We start from the raw sequence: 14652 nt of genomic DNA, 5'->3' as shown, positions 1-14652 counted from the left end.
CTTTCTCCCTATCTCCTCTATAAGACCATGCCTTAATTTGTGGGGGAAGGGCAATGACACTGCTACCTTTTGGGTACCTATGGAAACTTATTGAAACTTGGAAAAGTAACAACAACAAAATCTTGTATCTCTGAGGAGGGAGCAAGTACATATGCCAGGGGCAGAATATAGATTTCAGGGAAAGAAGGAATACTGAAAAGGCAACATTTATGAAACCCAAAGACAACGACTGTGTAAGATGTCTACCACTGAGCCTTAATTGGAATAACAGTGAATATGCCCCCACACTCTGCTACCAAGCTGATATGTATCATGTCACAAGTAACCTGAAAGAGTGACTACCCTCTCTGACATTTAGCAAAAAAAGATAACAATAAAGTTGTTGGTAGAGTAAAAACTGAAGAAAAAAAAATTCTGACACACCAGCCTCTATCATGAATGCAACATATTGCTAGAAAAGAGGATGTTGAAGCTTTTGGTGTACTGAGGTAACCACAGCAACTACAAAACTCATACTCAGCTCCACTTTCAATTAGATTAACTCAACTTTCTCACCCAACGCCTAACAGAATGAACAGGTACATACAACCTGGTACCTCAGTCTCTACTATCCTATATAAAATGCCTAGCTTTAAACAAAATATAAAACATATAAAAAAGTCAGGGGTGAAGGGGCAAGCTTCTAAGAGACAAAGCCATCATTAAAATTAGACTCAGATATTATATAGATGTTAAATTATCAGACCTATAATTTTAAATAACTCTGATTAATGTGTTCACAATCTAATGGGAAAGTCTGACAATGTGCAATACGTAATGGGTAATTTGAGCAGAGCAATCGAAACTAAAAAGAGACTCAAGTTATCATGCCAGAAATGATAAACACAGTAACAAAGATGAATACCTTTGAGGAGCTCATCAATAGATGTGGCATGGTTGTGGAAATAACAAGCGAAACTGAAAACAATTGCAAAGAGAAGTATAATGGAAAAAAAACACACATACAAACATACAGAACAGAGCCTTCAAGAGTTGTGATACCATACCAAGTTGTCAAGTCATATGTCCAAGAATCTCAGAGATACCAAGAAGAAAACAAAAAGAGTTTTTAAAAGTCTAGACATATCAAATTCAACGTGCTAAAAACAAAAAACAAAAAACAAAGAAAACATCTTGATGGCAGCCAGAGAAAAAAGTCACATGACATCCTGAAGAATGAAGGTAAAAATTCCACAGACTGCTCTTCAGGAGTCATGAAAGCCAGAAGACAATGGAATGACTTACTTTAAAATGCTAAGAGTCCACACAACCAAAATATTCACAAAAGCATAATTTTGGCTTTCAGTTAAGTCTGATTGGCTACACTTGTTTACCACTTCTCCCGTCTGCAAATTAATTAAAATAATGCAAAGGAATAAAAAGAACATAAATCCACTACAATAGACAGGCTAAGAAAAGGTTCGTTAGAGAAACAAAGATATTTGGCAATGTATTGGAAAATGAAAAGTTAGTGGAGAAATGATGTGATAAATTAGGAAGGAGGAAACTCTGGGTCACAGGAAGAAGGATGTAGCTAAAATGGGTGATGATTCTTACCAATATCTGGAGACATTTGAGTCACAGATAGGGCATATAAAGTAAAGAAAAATAAGAATATACACAATATCAAAGATAAATAAAAGTGTACCAATAAGTGGAATTTTTAAAAAGGAGAACAAAGAAAACAGAAGAATTGAAATTATCAAAACACTGATAGAATACAATTTCTCAGAACGGGGAAAACATACATACTCAGGTAAAAAAGACCCAGTGAATTCTAAATAAATAAATAAAAATATAAACACAACAAAGCAATTGTTGCAAAATTTCAGTTCAGACAAAGTAATATCAGCTATCATTTTGGACCACAGAATTTTGCCAGAGGAGCTGAAACAGTGACCAAGTGATACACTAAGCCTCAGACTAGTGCTTGGGTAGTTAAATATCTACCCAGAGAAGTGAGAATTCATTAGTTCTTTCACACACATCCTTCCTCATATATACACACTTTCCAAGACCCTTCTGGGTGCTGTAGTTTAAAGTGAGACCTGAGGATTTTAATATAAACTTTCAATACATAAATTTTGCATTTTAACACAAACTTTGAGGTAATTTCTTTAGCCTCTAAAATATCCAAGTTGAAGACTGCCTTCGGGTTTTGTGCCTAGAAGTTAGAGTCAGGCGACAGCATCTTTTTCTGTAAACAGCCACATAAGAAATATTTTAGATTTGGCAGACCATGCAAAGATTCTTCTTCCTCCTTCTTCCGTCTTTTCCCCACACCACATCCTCCTCTTTTTCTTCTCCTTCTTCTTCTTCTCTTTTCTTTTTTGTTTTTCACAACCCTTTACAATATAATGAAAAAATCCCAGCTACAGGTAAACTATAGTCATTATCAGAGTTTTTAGGAAGAGTTGACAAGATGTCTCAAGATTATTAAGTCTGCTGAACAGTAGGTCCCTTGCACTCTCATTTAAATGCTAAGAACATATAACTCGTTACAATGGCTTAAATATTTGAGGTACTTATCTCTGGTGTGTGTGTGTGTGTGTGTGTGTGTGTGTGTGTGTGTGTGTGTGTTTTCCAAACTGGCATTTCCAAAATTATTTCACACTTGATTTCTTCAGTTACGTTGTTCAACTAACCAGGTTCCCAACACACTATGTGAAACCACTCCATGTTGCATTGTTTCTGTCACCATGGTATGCAAATTCTAAGACGGTCCCTGAGATTTCTACTTCCTTGTGTACACGCACCCCCTGTGAAATCCCATCCAATTGAATGTGTGCACAATTTGTAAAAATGATTGAATTTTACTCCCAATACTAGTTGGGTTGACTCATCTGTCAAATTTGAATTAATTAAAAGGACAATTACCATGGGTGGACTGGACTTAATCAGGTAAACCTTTAAAAGAGAGACTAGGTCCTTCCTGAAGAGGAAGGTTTAAAGCAACAGACACTCTCCTGCTTGCTTGAAAGAAGGAAGTTGTCATGCTGTAAGAGGTCTACGGAGGGTGCCATATGGCAAGGACCTGAGAGAGACCTCTGGCAGCTGAGAGTGCTCCCTGGACATCAGATGGCAAGAAAATAGGAGCTTCAGTCATAGAGCTACAAGGAGTTGAATTCTGCCAACAACCATGTGAGTTTGGAAGAGAATCCTGAGTTCCAAAGAGTACTGCTGCCTAAATGACACCTTGTCTGCAGCCTTGGGAGGCATGGAGGAGAGGTCCCAGTGTAGCCAGACACCAGACCCACAGAAATGAGAAGGAATGAATATGTGTTATCTTAATCAACAAAGTTTGTGATAATTTGTTTTGCAGCCATAGGAAACTAAAACAATCACCACACCCAAATGCCCTTTATTGTTCTTTTTTACCTGTTAATTTCATCTTTCTAATCTCACCTTCTTCATGAAGCTTTAAATACAAACAATCTCCTTTGCATAGTGATCCCACATATCTTACTAGCTTTAACACATATTGTCTGAGCAAGTGATAGAATACGTAGCATCTGCAACATTTTCTCTTTGCATCATATCTTCCCAGTTGAGAAGAGAGTTCTTTCAGTAGAGGAACCATCTTCTACACTTATTTATATACCCCACAGTCCTTAAAAGTGTCACTAGTTATAAGAGATACTCAATAAATAATTAACAAATTACTCATAACTTCACTTTTACAATATTTCATGGTCATTATATCACTATTCAAATCATCTCTTATGAATTCTTAAGCAAATGGTAAGAAAAAAATGAAGACTCTATAGACACAGAGTTAACTGGTCAGATGACATCTTGGACTTCAAAGTACTGCATCAGCAAACTCCAATTTGTATCAATTCTACATAATATTCTTCAGGAAAAAGTATAGCAAAACTTCTGAACTCAAAGCCCACAGAACTTTATGTAACATTTTCTGGGTATTATATTTGCCAATGCACAAGGAGATTTGTAGAATACAAGTTTGATGCACACAGACTCAGAAGACAGCACAAAAGAAGCTAAGACAGAGCACATATGTGCCGTTTATAGGCTGACACGTGCCACATCACCCACTACCCAGGTGGACATGTCTCCTCTAAAGCTGTAATGGCGAGTCAAGTAACCTGTTTAAAAACCCCAAAATCTCCTAACCACAGCCACCTGGCTTGTAATTATAGAGTTTATTATAAATAGATATAAGCTTTGAGTGATTAGTTATTGTGTACAAAGTATTCAACCGTGGACCACCTGATTTTCACATACTGCTGTACCTTCTCCTTCCTTTGATGCATCTTAGCTATTAATAGAAAAACACCTGTTTCCTGATAGTTCTATGAGCTATAGAGACATACATTTATATAGAAACAGCTGGGAGAAAGGTCCTCGTGAAGGACAACAAAATCCAATTCTTACCATCACAAAACTTTCTCCTGGAGCTGCTGATGGAAGCAGTTAAGCCTGCCTTGCATCACTCCTACACATGCTACAACAAACAAAGTGAAGCTAGGGAGAGTCTTTAACTACTTTGGGAGGATTAAGAAAATCCTACAGCAATAAGGCTAGGATTTCCATTTGATCCTAGAAACAGAAAACATTTCTAAACCCACAGGTGAATGACATAAACGGAAAGCCAGGAGCGAGGTTGCAAGTGTTTACTGCGTTCTTCTCACATCTTTTTTCAGCACCTGCACATACCTACAGTCTTTCCTCCCCAATGCCCAGGAGCATGGGACATCCAGCTACACTGATAAACTAGCAGCAGCTCAAGAAAATGAATGATGACAGGAAATGAAAGTGACAGTGACAGTTTGTGGTTGTTTGATTTCTTAAATGCAATGAATGGTGGCCACAGAGTTTCCTGTCAACAAGTGTCCGGATAGAAAAATAAAAAAGCAATCAAAACAGTAACTGACATTTCAAGGCATTTCAGGGAAGTCCAGGGCTCACTGTGCAACAAAACCACCTGCTTAGTGTTCTCCATGGGAACTACCACTCACCCCGAGGGAAATTATCAGGCTAAAGCCAAGGTGGGTGGGTGCAGTGCCAGCTCAGTAGTTTAATCTCCAAGGAAAGGTGGACCAAATGATAAAAATCTGGACTAAATGACTTCTCTGGTCAAATCCAGTGCAATTCTCTGTGGTCAAATCCAGTGCAAAGATTCTAGAAATAATACAGAATGAAGGGGTAGGAAATGTGGCCCTAATGCAGATACCATTAGTAATTTAATTATAGAATCTTCAATCAATTTACTTCTCTCTGCCTTAATCCCTCCTCATGTAAAAATGCTACCCTTCCTTTCTGTCTTTAAGCCAGAAATCTGCTAGTTGTATGAGTTACAGGAAGAATATTCACAATATTAGAGACACAGGGAATTAATATACAATCATATACAAGTAAGTATCTGGCAAAAGAGAAGAGCCCTGAATGTGATATTGAACACATGTTCTTGGCCTAATGAACACAATTGCATCCCACCATATTTTCTTCTCATCTCTCCCCTGTGACATCCCACTGTCAAGCCAGCATTCTTGCCATTTTCTGCTTTGAATCTTGATCTAGTCCGACTTCTTGACTTTATCCCAATCTGATTTCCACTTCCATCAACTCTAGCTAAGTGCCAGCTCCCCGTTCTCCAGCAAGTGACCCTGCCCATCGCCTTCACCCTGATAGTTTCTTCTCCACTCAGAGAAATGTGAACCTATATCGCATGGTGTAGCCTTTCTCCTTGAAATTCTTCCTTTTTTTAATCCTTAAAAAAGAAAATGCTTTAGGAAATATGACTGTAATTAACAACTGACAAAAATATCTGGGCTTGAGCTGAAGTGGGAAATCACAAACGTTAGTTACTTACTTTCTCATGCAGTTACCATTTGTTCTCTTTTCTCAGGGAAGTTGAAAGACCTGAGGTTCAAACTTAATAAGGCCCCATACTGTTTCTAAGAGTATTTGCAACATGTAAAGTATAAGTCAGTTCATTGCTGATATTTAAATTTGTTTTCACTCATCTGAGCTATTACACAGTATGCAATCCCTAAACCCTTCATAATAAAGAACACACATTTCTCAGCCAGGAAAGAGAATGAAATGTTCAGCAATTTAAGCTCTCCGGTACTAGAAAGGTGACAAAACATTTATGTGTATCCAATCCATTCCACCGATTTGGCTCCAGCATTAGGAGGGACTGCCTCGGGCAGAGACCTTTTGCTATATACACATTCTTGGGAATTAGCAGGTGAACCAAATGGCCCATGGTGATGACAGCAACATCTTTCAAAATACTCAACTTGACTAAATGGATTTTGCAAATACATTTTCTCTTTCTGAACAATACTTTTTAAAGTCTAACTGATAGTACAAATATTTGTTGCCTTTTTAAAAAGAAAATTCCAAGAAACCTAGGAGTAAGCTATAAACAAATCATTTTCACTTGTGTAAGAATGACTGTGTAACCTGTGTTCTACCAGTTATCTTCATGTTTCTCATTGATTTTTACAATCCGCTGTCCATGGTAAGTTACTCTAGGAAAGTGATGTGCTAAGGAGGTCATGACATGGAAGTTAGTATTTAAAATACTAGTCTTTACATACCAAATAAGTAGGAAAAATTCACTATCTGAATCATTTTTCCTCCTCGAATGGGGTGTAAAGATCTCTGGAATCTGGTCTCAATCTTGTAAATAAGCAACTTTGACATCTAGAGTAAGTCACTTAGTTTTTCTACCTCCAACTTTCCTTAATTGTACCATGAAGATATTATAAAATAATCCTGAGATCTTTTCACTAAAGTTTATTATTGCATCATTTGAAAATAATTTCATAGCACATACTGAAAAATACACTTCCAAAGTTTAAAAGTATGTACTTTACTTTTAAATTATGCTTAAAATACTTTTTGTGTTACTTGCATGTTCATAATATTATTACTGTCACTACTCATATAAGAAAACATTGTTTAATTTTAATAAAAATGAAATACTACTTCACATTCAAATAATATATTTTGATTTTTAACAATATTTTACACCCATTATTGTACAGACTAGCTTTATATGGTTGATGGGTCCAGAATAATTATTCCCATTTCAGAGGTCACTTGTGTCCAAAGACATGCAAGATTTTAGTGGCAAAACCTAGAAATAGGAAATTTTTTGAACTTTGAGAACCACACTCTCTGTGTAATTTGTATACCAATGTATCTTTCAGATAGCAGCCCTGGCAAAGGAAATTTAAATATACATCATCTTGAGCCATTCATTCACTTTCTGCCATCATCAAGAGGTGACCAAGAGGTGCCTTTATGGCATTTTCTGCCTCTCCATTTCTCATGAATCATGACTATGTTTTTCCTACTTTCCAAAGTGAACATATGTGTATGTAGTCAATGAAAATTTCCAGAGGGAAGGTAGTGCTTCTTTTAACGCAGAAATGCCTTTTACTTTACATAAATTTAGAAACAGAAAAAAAGCTGAATATTTAAATTTTAGTATGTATGAAAATGCCAAAAAATAACAAAAAACAATGTTATAAAATAGCTTTCATGTTATCATTGCCCAGCAACGAACCTGCTCTTCCCCATTGCCACTCACAGTTCAGCATCGTGAACTCCTGGACAAAACAGCAGGATATCTGTGTCTGAATTATCTTCCAGAATGATCCTTGGGTAGATACCTGTATCCCTGGATCAAAGGACTGCTTGTAAGCAATTCAGAACATATGGGATTGTATTAGCATGTGTTGTCCACCTCCCTCATTGAGCCTCCCTAAAATCTTGGAAGTAGCCTGACATAATTCATCTTTGGTCTTAGTGGCCAAATAAAAGTGAGACAGATATGGAATTGGCCAGAATGCTTAGTTTACTCTATGAAGTGTTAAGAATCAGACTCATCCATTCTTTTATTCATCCCATAAATATTTATTGAGCTTTTAATATGTTCAAGGTACTATTTTAGGTGCTAGAGATATACTGTGAACATTATGGTTGAGTGGAATAAAAAAATAGCCAAAGAAGCATGAATAAACAAGACAATTTCAGAGTGGAAAGACACTGTAAAATGTGATAATGTGATAAAGAGTTATTGGGTTGTAGAGAGGCCTACATTATTGTGGAGAGTGAGAAAGTCCTCTGTAAGGATGCTTAACCTTTCTGAGAAAATAAAAATAAGTCAAACTTCAACATGTCTTGATTATCCAATCAGGAAATGGAGAAATGGTGCTGAGAGCAGTCTCAAGGAATCTCCCTGCTCCCAGAACAGTCTATCCTGAGTCTAGCAAATATCTCAAAATCCACTATCAAACGAATTTATTTTCTGTTTTGTTATTCCACTAAAATTCAAATGCCCTTGAGGATAAGAACTATATTAAGTCAGTTCTCTTGTTAGTCTGAATTGGCTTAACAGACTTCGTTTCAACCATCAGCCATACTTATTTTTGTAATCATAATTTTTTATTCATTGAGGTAAGACTTACATGTATAAAATATTACAGATCATTGTTGTATAACTGGCTAAGTCTTAAAAATGTATACAACCTTACTGCTAATCAAACCAAGGAACAGAATATTTGCATCACCTCATAACCCTCCCCATATGTTCCTTTCTCTTTGCTTTTTCCACACCTTTAGGAACAACCCCTGTTCAAATTTCAATATTTCTGGGATAGTTTTGCCTGTATGTAAATATAATTGTACAGTACATGTATTCTTGTGTCTGGTTTTAGCTCAGCATAACACTTCTGAGGTTTGTTAATATGATTGTACGTATAGATAGTTTGTCACTATTTTTTAATCGTTGAGTACTCAGATAGCATTTGATATGGGAAGAGAAGACATGAAGAGTATGGAGGGGAAAGTTGAAAACAGAGATGCATGGTGGATCTCAAAAGAGGTACTCTGGACCAGTAGCATCAGCATCAACACCACTGAAGACTTGTTAGAGAGGTACATTCTTGGGTCTCACCACAGGCTCAATGAATTACAAACTCAGGAGGTAGATCCCAGGAATCTGTTTTGTTTGTTGTTGTTGTTGTTGTAGTTGTGTAAAATAAGGCCTCAAGGGAATTCTAAAACATATTAAAGCTTGAGAACAAATAACTAGGAGAAGACACAGACAAAGAGTAAATTTTACTTAAAAGGACATGGCGGCCATGGAAGATGAAAACGTATTTGCTTGCCTTTCCTGCTTCTCTTAGAACTCTTGAGATTGCAAAAAGGTGAGAGAAGGTTTCATGAAGATAAATTTTAAAAATCATCTTTAGTATTGATTCATACTTTTGCTTTAAGTAGCTCAGTGACCAGTTCTAACTTAGACTCTGAATTCTCCTTCTGTAATGCAGTCCTAGAAGTTATATGGGAGACTTGTAGTAATTAACAGTAGTATCTAATGAAAGGGTGGTAAACTAGTCCTCACTAAGGAAAACTCCACTGTACTAATGTGAAAATGAGCAAGCCAGCTCATCTGGGCTTTGGAAATATTTTATGTTCCTTAAAAATGATCATTAAAACTCTGTAGTGTAAGAATTGTTTGAAAATTATTTTAAAATATAGGCACATTTTTGCAACGAATTCATTTTTCAAATCCATGTCCAAAAGTAAGGGAATTAACCATAAGAGGGAAAGTCTTGCAAAAATATTAATCAGTGTCTTCAAATTAGAGAAGAAGACCAGCAATCATCATGAAGCTTTGAAAGAAAATTTCACCCAATTCAAATAAGCACAATCAAACCGAGAGCAAGAAAATTCCAAGAAGACACTTTCCCTACTGTGTGGAGACCTTGACTAAAGCTCTGATACTTTAGTTGTTGTTTGATTTAATTAAATTATATTGGAATTAGTTTTAACTGTAGATAGTTCCCAAAATAAAGACATTAAGTGGTCACAGCATAGTGTTTTAATCAGGAATGATAGATAAATGACAGATAGATATAGCTCGCTAGATAGATAGCTCTCTCTCTCTCTCTCTCTATATATATATATATATATGCACAATATGACCACCAAGTTCAATTTCAACATAAGGGGCTTTGCTGTCTGAAATACAGCCATTTTACATTTGCAGCCACCCAAAGTAAAAGGACCAGACAATAAAGCAAAGCTAGACAAGAACCTGGTTTCGATAAATGAACTTTTACAACATTCATTTAATGTCCATCACCAACCTTGAGCTACCAATTCATATACTGATCAAATAGTCATTTTTTCTGTTAATTGAAAGACAACAAACCAGTCAACTGTCTTGTTTTACACTGCATGTCATCCAACATGTCACAGAAACCTTTTCCTGGAGGATACTTCCTGAGTACCTTAAAAATCCATTCATCACGCTGAACTGAAGGACATGAAAAGCAGATGATCAATTTGGGAATACTTGAGTCAACATAGAGAGTTTGAGACAGGAAGCTGTGCTTATGGAGTGAGAGTCACAGACATCTCCAACATCTAGAGAGTGATCATCATCAAACCAAAGTATAGTTCTATGTTCACGTGAACTAAAAGGGAGAACCATTTCTATCCCTTCTGCAGATATAAATCCCAAGACAATAACAAAGAGAATGAGAAAGTAGGTCAGCTCCTATGTAAAGCACTAAATATTCATAGAATCCTTTTTTCAAAGAAAAAGGTTTTCCAACACACATAAGACACACCTGTGAAATACTTTCTCTTTCAGTTGCTCTGAATAGGCTACAATTTTATTACTCAAAGACATTTATGGGCAATCAGTATTACCTAGGTGCTTACTTGAAATGCAAAATCTCAAGCTCTAGTCCAAAGCTCATGAGTTAAAACTTCATTTTAATACGATAACCATTGATTCATATACACATTAATGTAGAGAAGCACTAGAAAATGGAATATTAAGCTATTGGTTACTCTCCATGCCATTGTTTTTTTTTTTCCAGTTCATATTATTAGATTCACCAGGGACTTTTAAGTCTATCAGACCCTATCTCAGAATGACTTAATCAGAATATCTGTGTTTTTACAAATGTCAAGTTTTCTCATGACTATATAAGTTTGGGAAGTTGCTGATTTGGGCAATCAGGAGAGGGCTGACTCCACATGTTTGTAATGTAAAAAAAAAAAAATTCAGTTTACATACAAGTTAGTATTTTTGTTTTTGTTTTTGTAAATTTTGAGTATATTTAGATGTAGCAAAATAAGTAAGTGCTAAATATAAGGAATAGAAAGAAACAGGAAAATGGTAACATTGGTAAGATAAAATAATGAAAAGCATGAAGCAGATTGTGTATGTACTTAGGTGTGTCTTTAATGCTTTGTGTACATAGAGAATGCCTAGTAAATCACTCAAGCAAATCCATCTGCAGATGACCAGGTACCTTCCAAGGTGTAAACAAGGTTGAGGCAGATTTCTTACTTTCAAATAATTGTATTACTCTTATAAAACACACAGCCTACGTATTGATTTTGTTTTGTTTTTCAGTATGAATGTTCATCCTAGGTTGAGCTTTCCAGGAAACAGATTCTGACTCTGAGATTTGTGTGCAGCTTGTTCAACTGGGATGCTCTCTGGATCAGCCTTGTGGGGTGGGTTGAAGGACATAGAACTGGGCACAGGGAAAAGAGGAATTTGATGTAGTCACAACAAAAGCTATACCAGAAGAGGGACTCATCTGAGAGCTGTCAGCCACCAACACTTTGCAGCTGGAGAAATCAATGCCTTAGTCCTGTGGGCAGCACCACACAGCATTCATTACAGTGGAGCCACTACTGTGGTAACTACATTTTCTCTTTTTAAATCTCCAAGAGTCTGTCAGAAATGCCTCATGTCTGTCTTTATCTCAGAATTTTATTTAAAGAATAGTCAGTGTAATTTTGTTTGTATTCTCTAGTTTCTTCTGGTTGACAGTCTTAAAATAAATCCCTCCATATCTTGATTGTTTGGGGAACCACAAAGTATAGAACTAATTTTTTTAACCTACTTAGTTCTATACTACTTTTAACCTACTACTTTTTAACCTACTTTATTAACAGATGAAGATTTTGTCTTTATAGTCTGAAAAGAAATCCTCAAAGGTGTCCAAAATTAACTAGGTTATTAACCAAATTCCACATCATTTTACTTAATTTTTTGTAAAATTATATGATTCATGTCATAATTTTCTGAAGGTGCTCACGTTCCTGATTGGATTATTAATTTGTGTTTATTATAGGGACTGTGGTATAATGTTCTATCTTAATTAGTATTTTTATGTTTATGATTTTAAATATGCATATAGCCAGTTTTTATGTTGTTTGCCTTTCTAACATAACTAAGGTTAAGTGTTTCCTTGCAACAAAGGGAAATTTATATTGGAATTAAAAGTAATTACGGTAGCTTTATCAAAAGCAAAGCAATTGGCAGTTGTGTGAACAGACGTCTTCACAGTAATAAAATGCGGACTGAGCAACCTCTGAGTTTATGTTTCAGATGATATTTCTTTTACAGGAATAATAATGGTAAGTTTTATGTATAGAATATATTGCAAACAGAAAATAAAATCTTTCCTTAATTCCTCATGTTATCTTTCTATTTTTCAGAAAAGTTAACCAGCTTTCATACTCCTAGCATATCTAGAAAGTAGGCCTGAATTATATAAGCAGACTGTAAAATTATGGATATAATTTTTCTTTTTTATTTACTATTTTCACAATAAATTGAGCAGCTTTAAAACTATGCACACATCTTACATGTATTAACTACCCTCCTTTTACTAAATACTACAACATTTGCTAGAATCACGAAGATTAATAAAAAACAATCATGGTCCATTGAGAGTTCAAATTCTAGTGGACAGGTTGTGTTGAGGTTCAATGATTAAGACTATCAGCAGAACTAAACAAATGTTCTAATTTTCATTTATTTCGGTTGTCAAGAAGTAGCTACTGCAGCAACTAGAGCCTAAGAGATAGTTGTTTCAAAGAACTGATGAACAGTTTATTAGATGGTGTAATATTCACCAAAAAGAATTTGTAATCTATATTTAATTATTTAAATACCAAAGAAAATAGCTTATGACATGAACGACACTTTACTTTTAAAAAAGTAAGAAAGAGCATGCTTGTCTTCTGGCCCTGACTCTGTATATGAAGTGTTAGGAATTTGAGATACAGGTTAGAAAATGGGGCCCAGATCCCACACTCTGGTTAAAGTTTAGCAATACCTATACTCTGTGCAAGTGCAAAACTTTGCATTCAAAACCACCCTCATAAAATGAGTCTTTGAATTACTGACAGAGGAAGGACACCCAAAATCTACTGTGTAGTATATTTTAATTTGCTCTGATGGCCTTAATTTTTACATCAGAAAAGAAATGGGAAGATCATTCACTTATTTATTCAAAAATATTTGTGGAATATGTGCCAGGTATTAGGCCATGCACTGAGGATACAACTCAAAACCAGAGTAACACATTGCCTGTTCTCACAGAGCATGCAGTCTCGTGGGATCTACTGATGTTAAGGTAGGAAATTGCAAGATGATGCCATCAGTACCATCTGGAGTGGCAAGTCATGTGTTAGAAGATCACATATGATGGATGGGCAACTTGGACTTTACAGTTTAAGAAAAGCTTCCTGGAAGAAGTGAAGTTTAATCTGAGGCCGAAGAGGTAACCAGGATTGCTCTGGTGGGTGAGTAAGGGGAACACGATTGTTAGTGTTAGTCATAGGAGAAAAATTGTGTAAAGGTTCATTAACATGGCTGGGACAAACACAGCGTGAATGCTGGGGAGACAGAACTGAGGACCTAGAGGATGAAACAGGAGAGATAAGCAGATCCTTGAAAGGAAGAGTCACTAAGAAAAATTTTCCTAATGGAGAGAATCACATGATGATACTTTGATTTTAGAAATAACAACTTGCAAGCTATGATATTAATTTAAAAGGATAATTCCTCACTAAACGGGGAATGGAAAGAAATTTAGGGATTTAACAAACGGTTCAAATATATAACTTATAAGACTAGTCAGTGGTTAGATGTGTAGGATGAGGGAAGATAGAAGAGTCAAAATGATGCCTGGGTTTCTGTAGTGATTGAGAGAATGCTCTTACCATTTACTTAAGAAAACAGAAGAATAAGTATATTTAGTGTTCAAGATGATATATTTTCTTCTGGCAAGTTCTTTTTGGGTAAATCTCTTAGTAGTATGTAGGCATATTGGCATATATATACCTAGATCTCATGAAAAATATCTCAGTTGGCAGTACAAATTTTGAAATTATGTGATCACATGAGGTCACCCGGTAAAAATAAGTGAAATAGGTCTTCTTGCCTCTATATAACTGGGAATGATACCAAGTTTAATGAGCAAGGAAAGGTAGTAGATGCAGCAAAGAGGGCTTCAAGGAGCATCCAGAAAGCTAGGAAAATAATATGGAGAATAAATAACAGTGGCCAAAGGAATAGAACATTTCAGGAAAGAGTAGTGGGCAACAAAATCAAGGGTTGCTGAGAAATCAAGTTGAATAAGGGGTAAAGGTTATCTGGAAGATGCATTAACAAGGGAATATGTAGCCACCACACTGTGATCAATTTTAGCCATGGGAAAGGTAACAACAAGAGTGGGTAATGAGGAAATAAAATGGGAAGCATGGAAGCAGTGCGTCTAAGAGTGCTTTGGCGATGTTTGGGTTGTAAAG

The sequence above is a fragment of the Macaca fascicularis genome, chromosome 12 (assembly GCF_037993035.2).
Source record: "Macaca fascicularis isolate 582-1 chromosome 12, T2T-MFA8v1.1".
NCBI lineage: Eukaryota > Metazoa > Chordata > Mammalia > Primates > Cercopithecidae > Macaca > Macaca fascicularis.
Note: the sequence above shows the minus strand (reverse complement) of the source record.